We start from the raw sequence: 7,175 nt of genomic DNA on the forward strand, positions 1-7,175 counted from the left end.
CTTTTAATTTTCTTGTCATTTATTGTGTGTCTTTCCCATCCTGTATCTCAGTCCCATTCATTTCCCATTGCTGCATATCTGCCCTCTGCTCTTGAAGCACTACCTTTTAAATTTTAAGAGAAATAAGAAAAGACAGGGGAAAAATCTCATCTTGGAAACTATTGTGACATAGTGATGCACACAGTAAACTCTTTCCCCCCTTTTCTTAGGAGTGTTTAATACACAGAGTCATTGGTCTGATTAGAGATCCCTGGTTTCTGCTATACTACCAATGCTGGGCCCTACCTGGAACTCCTCTTGGTTATCCTGCTGTTCCCTATGTTGTAGAGATCCTGTAGCTTTGGGTCTGTAGGACCAGTCCCTTCACCTGCTCCAGCAGATCACAGGCAGGGTGGACATTGGGGTGTGTCAACCCATAACCCTGCTTCTGGGCCTGGGAAGGTTCAGGCTGGCCAGCTTTTCCTTGTCTTCTCTATCAGGGTAAGCTCTCCTGCATTGCTTTGGCCAGTTCACCCTTTACAGTGATGAGCAAGGGGCAGGACCAATTCTCCTACCCTATGTCCTCAGGGTCAGCTCTCCTATTAGGTATAGGGCCTACAGGGCCAGCTCTACTGTGTTGTCCAGGAGTGGCACAGGGGCCACTCTCGAGAGAGCCCCAGAAGATGAGGGGCAGGGCCAGATCTCCTGCTCTTGTGACCTTAGGGCCAACTCTCCCACCTGCCTCAGGCACTGATGGGTGGCCATCTCTCTCCCACCTTTGGTGGCATATGACAGATGAGTAATGGAAACAACTTTCCCATTCTCACAATATTGGGGCTGGCTCTTCTATACCTCTGCCAATGGGATTGGCTCAATTGTGCTGCCCATGCAAGGTACAGGGCCTGCTCTCCCAAGCGATGCACCTGGTGGAAGGCAGGGGCAGTTTTACCACCATTCTGACCTTATGGCTAGCTCTCCCACCTGCCTTGGGTGTTGATGGGCAGTGGTGTGGGGATAACTCTTCTTCAACAATGGCAGATGAGTTCAGTTCTCCCATACTTACAACTTTGGGGCTGGCTCACTTTGCAAAAAATCTTTAAAGGGAAATGTTTCTCTCCTACTTCACATATAAGAGAGAAGTTGTTTCTGTACAGAAAAAAAATTGCCTAAATTAACACAGAGAAAAAATAAAGGATTCAAGCCTCAAGTATGAATCTAAACTCTGTGCCTTTGAGCACAGTTCCCTGTTGTCCTCTATCTAGCCATCTATTGGCAAGAATAGAGATTCCTTCCACAATTTAGAGTCCTGGTTTCTTCAATATGGGAACTTCCTTAGCTGAACCATGGAAGTTCAAGCACATATTTTAGGAGCATACCTGTAAATTGTACAAAGCATTTATGCTAACATTCCATTGGCTATAATCCAGTCACTTAGGTATAGTCCCTAACTATACAGACATATGTATAGTTGAGAAATATGAGCTCATTCTTTACCAGGGAATAGAAGCAATGAGTTTTGGTGAGTAACAGATGTTTACAGTCTCTCCTTGAAACCAATTGTTTTTTGCTTTCCATTCCTAAGTCAGTCTTGTTATCTTTCCAAAGCAGAAATAATGTAAAGTCCCACCCAATCCCTGAAACCATCATGAAGTCCAGAATCTTTTTATAACTTGGTATTTTGTTCTTTAGGTCTGATGTGACCATTGGCTTCATAGAGACATATAAATTACAATAATAAATTTGCTGTATAGATAGCTAACTGAAATAGCCTGTTATGTCATAGAAGATCAAGATATTCCCAATGAATATTCAGCCTTCAAAATGGGACATGGGAAAAGATAGGCATCATCTCCTCCTGATAATGACAAAATCTTGTTAAACACCAAGCATAAAGAATCCTCTCTGTTCTGCTCTTTGTTTATATGAGGGTCTTGTCATCCGGAGGCCACCATACAGTGCATTGTTTTCAATAGCAAATACTAGGTGCTGTATATTTGAAGATGTCAGGAATATGTAACTCTGTAGGTTTGGAATTTATAGTTTTCTCTTATTGTTTATGTTTATGGCAAGTTATAACTAAGGCCTCCAGATTGGTTTACTCTTGTAAATTATTTGAGGCTAAAATTATGATTTCCTAAGGGAAAAATAAACAAAAACGCTGAAATGTGATCCCTAAGAACTTTAAAATACTTTCAATCCACTCAGTGACATAAACCATATCCAGATGAGTTTTCATATCTTCCACGTCACCATGTTTTCCCCTCCAAAATCTCTTCCTACTCAGAAAATTACCAACTCAGATGCTACCATATTGAGTCAGATAAAACAATGTACTGAAAAGATATGTCTTTAGTTTTATATGATGATAAAACCAAATCACATTTTGGAGACTGTGCCTATTCCCTCAGTGCCTTTGGGGGGTCTGCTTTCCTAATATTCTAACCACAGAAATGATTGACCAGTCTCCATAATCACACTGCATCGCTCTATCATTTGTTGTTGCTTTTGCTGACAAACAGAGACTCTGCCTTTATGGCTTTTATTTGCCTCTCATATACACTCTGCTAAACTCACTCAGCAACTTGAAGTGCTTTCTGATACAGTAGGCCACTTTTAACATAAGATTCTCCATAAAATGTTTGGTTTTGTAACAATGAGGCTACTTAGAATTGCACTGCATTTCTGGGTATGATTTGTGACCCTTCCCTCTACATGAGAATTCAGACTTAACCTCCCTCCCATGCACCGCCCTTTCAGGGGTGTTGACATTAAGCTGATAGATGAGGGAGGTACATGATGCAAACTATTTATGAGAGGGTAAAATGATTAGCTTTATACAATGTTTTTATAAGAAAGTAATTTACGCATTTTAGCATAGCTTTTTTTCTTATTCATTCTTTGCATTTTATTTTATCCTGTTTGATGTGTCATTCATTTAAACAGCAGATCAAATATTAGAACAAACATGTTCCATGTTTTACCATCTAGCAGGTGAAAGTGATGCACTAAATCCACATAGCTATTTAGATCTCAAAATATCTCTGGATTCCATTGTGTGGTAACACATCTTACTGGGTGACCACAATGTTGGATCTACCAGACTCTATTTCAAGGTTTTCTGCATACACCTTTTCCTAACATTTTGAAATCACCCATGACCTTTGCATCGAGTTTCTTGATTCTGATTCTTCTTTCTGTGCCTCCCTTCCACTGTCTCCAGCTTCATACTCTCCATCTTCCTGGTAGTTGTATGGTTTGTTTTTTGATTTTGCTATCTCCATGTATGGAATCTCTATGTGCTCAAAGTGAATACACTTCAATAGCCTTTCCAGTTGGCAATATTTCAATCTCTCTGATTTATGAAGAAAGTATTGACTTGTATCATCCCAGTTAGAATATGCTGTAGAATATGCTTCTATAAATAGAACTCAAAACTGGATAAACATTAAATACTATTCAGTAATAAGGAAGCCTATGTGACTAAAGATTCTCCTGTGTCTTTATACTAGAAATCCTGTTTTTATTCTAAAGGTGCCTGGAAGGTTCTGACTTCTGTTAACTTAGTGTAGTATTACATCCACCTTCTCCCACGTGCTCTAGAGCATCATTCCCCCTGTCCCGTGGTGCCATAGAGTCTTTTAAAGCAAGAAACATTTTGAAAATATAAACTAACACAGAAATTGGAGTTCACAGAATGGAAGAACACTCAGAAATTTAAGAGGGTTTCTGGGTTACAGACACTACCTAGAGACTTCCTACACAGAGTGTCATGTGCACAAAAGGAACACTCAGGGATTGCTAAAAATGCAGATTATCAGGTCCCCTCCAAATATGAGTTTCTTATGGTAATGAACTATTTCTATGCATAATAAAGTTCAAGCTCAAGTTCTGTGAAGTTCCATTATGAAAAGGGCATGTTTTAAATATTCTTTTGACTTCCCATACACATATCTGACACATGCTACCTACGTTTATGCATACTTGTTCTGAATTATCCTGAATAAAAGAGTTTATTAATTTAAAGTATAGAGCCTTTATATTTTATAAATCAAAACATGCAAGCTCTGTGCATATGTTTCCCATGAGATTTTACCTTTGCATTTTATAATGTTTCATTCTATATTTATTTGAGGAAATAGCACAACCATCACTCTCCTCAAAACCATGTATGCAGTATAATGTAGTTCTGTCCTTCAGAGTTGTTTTAAATATAATGGAGAAGGAAATCACCCTTGTCATATAGTACACAAAGTGTTTGTCATCATACACCTTTATGGGCAAAATTAAACAGAAAACCTTGTAGTTTGTCCATTGACAGAGTATACTTTTTCTTATTTTCCTGAAAGAAAACCAGAATCTAGTATCCTTGATATTAAATGAGAAGTTTTTTCTTTATTCTCTTTTCATTAACACTTAAATAATAAACAGTAAATGTTCCTTTTACTCCAATACCACAAAAGTTTAATATACTCAACATGCCTTATGAAATAAGCTCCCAAACAAAATTTATGTGTTTAACAAAATGAAATTCGCAAATATTATAAGGTGATTTGATCTTTGCATTCAACTCCTCATTCCAAATGTAATTTTTCTTTTATAATAGCAAAATGCTCAAAAATTGTTCAGGATTACCCCTTTATAATTTCAAACTATTGTGATTGCTTTTGGGCTCCCAAACGTATTTTTAAAATGCCTGTGTAATTCTGTGTTGAGCAAGTCAGAGTGTCATACTACAATTGAGTAGATGTTTCTATAAAAATTTAATTTTTGGAATGAGAAGTTTAATCCCCTCCCCTCCTATTACTCTTCATCGATTGCAATACAGTTTTATTACTTCTTAGGCTTTGTCCCAAAGGATGTAGCTAGTGTCTTAAGAGTCACATTTTTTTTAGCTGTTAAAATATTGCTGTTTTTCTCTTGCCTTTCTTTTGTGTTTAATTCTGACTATTTTTCTCTCCTTTAGACATATCTATCTAAAGCCCTAGCAATGAACTTGACAAGGCTGTGTAGATACATAACTTTGTCTCCTGGAAATCTATTTGTGAGGCTCTTGTACTCTCTTTTTCATGTGCTCTCATCCTGCTTTGATCATTGCTCTTGAGAACCTCACCCCTCCAATTAGGCATCTACCTTTTTTAGAATACACATCTCTGTCTGTGGGATTTTTCTATCAAAGCAGAGAGTGCCTGACTTCGGCCTTCTTTTGCTCTTATTGATTTTTTCAAATCACAAAGAAGAAAAACCTTTTTTTATGTGCCCAGTTTCAATAAAATTGTATCAGGAGAAAAGCACAGCTTAAACCTTCTTTAAGTTTTACTCCCATGACCTGAGTAGTCTGTGTCCTTGGGAGCCCTGTTCAGGGCTCTGCCCAATTCCCCAAACATCTTCTTGGGTAACTCAAAAATGTCAATTTAAGCCTTAAAATAACACATGGTGGAAGTATTTTTGTACAAGCAAGTAGATCCCCTTTCAGCATATTAGAAAATAACCTCTTTTGACAACGTGACAGAAGAATCTGGAGGAAGTCATTACTACTTATTCAGCAACATTGGCTTTGAGTAACTTCCAATCACAAGAATTATATAAATTTCTGGGTAACCCAAACTTTCTCTATATTTCCAATCACCATGTGTCACTAGGTAAAAAAAGAGATAACTGCCACAGAAAATGGGAAACACTGTTTTTTCTTTTTTCCTGGCAATTGTTTGTTAGCTTGAGATGTCCAAAATCTTATTTTATTGGCCTCTTTGTTGGTTCCACATGATGTTCAGCAAAAATAATGCTGCTGGAGCAGTGTTACCAATGGTCAAGTTAAATTATTCCATGATAAGAGACTTTGATGTTGATTATGGTCAGACCCCCATGCTGTAACTCTTGTGCACTGTTCCAAGTGATTCTTTACCACTGTAAGTTCACTGTACAAATAACATTGCTGGAGAAAATGAAATATGTAGGGAAATGGTTTCACTAAATAGTGCTTAAGTTGACAAAAATGTGTGCAACAATTGGAATCTGAGCAGAATTGCTTATACATGCCTTTGAAAATTTTATGTTTGACTAAAAGTTCAGGATTAAGCCAATTTTTACTGTGCTCCTCTGTAAATTAAAAATGCTCACCATTCCCTTTTAATATCCTCCATATGGTGGAGGGGATCGATAAGCTGCATAGGATCTGTCTTTTAGGAACACTGATTCTCTTTATCTGATCAATACTCTTGCCACTTACCCCAAAGTCCTGCCAGCCAATGCCATCATCACCATGGGGATTAGGGTTTCAACTTATAAATTTAGCGAGACAAAACATCCAGACCACAACCACAGCAAAATGAAAATTACTTTTAAAGCATGTTAGTTAGTAATCTTATTCATGATATATACAACAAGGAATTACAATTATCCTTAAAACCACAAGAATATTCTACAGAGTGTCTGCCAGACCTCAATGTATGAATTTCTTGAATTAATACAAAGCATCATGACAAATTCATTAAAAACATAACAGAGCAATTTCTTCATCTGCTAGTCCTCTACTGGGGTACATGAACCTTTGTGAACAAAGTTAAAAGTTGGGGTCACCAAAATCATTTGTGTCAGATGTACACTGTGCTGTAATTGAGACCTGGGTAGTAATGAAGTTAGCCTTCTCCAAACAGAATTTTGGTTTACCAATGGGTAATCTCCTAACTGTCAGGGTTTTTTACATCAACAAGATTTTGTTCCTCAGACCATACCTAAATAAGCTTTACTAAATTAGGTAGCTCAGGATCTGAAATCAAGCAGAAATGCTAAATCATTTTTAGAACACCCACATTATGATTTCAATTACTGATCCTGAGCAGGAACACACCTGATTCTACTCAAAATAAGTCTATTCTTGTGTTCACAGTAAAGAAAATGATTATGATAAAAGTATGAAAAGTATTTTTGATGTTTGGTTAAAGAAGGGTGCACAGGGAAGCACATAAACTTGAATATTTGAATTGATACAGAATATATATCCCAGAGTTTTAATGAATAAGCTATTCTTACTATGACACATCACTGAGATTATCATTATCATGTTTCTGAAAGGCAATCTATTCATCTGCTTTGCTTGAAAATTGCTTCCTGTTTGCTTTGAGAAGCAATTTATACCCATTAGCAAAAACACCATAACCAAATAAAATATATTTCATAAAATTTAATACAATGTGATA

The sequence above is a fragment of the Cricetulus griseus genome (assembly GCF_003668045.3).
Source record: "Cricetulus griseus strain 17A/GY chromosome 1 unlocalized genomic scaffold, alternate assembly CriGri-PICRH-1.0 chr1_1, whole genome shotgun sequence".
In the NCBI taxonomy this organism is placed as follows: Eukaryota; Metazoa; Chordata; class Mammalia; order Rodentia; family Cricetidae; genus Cricetulus; species Cricetulus griseus.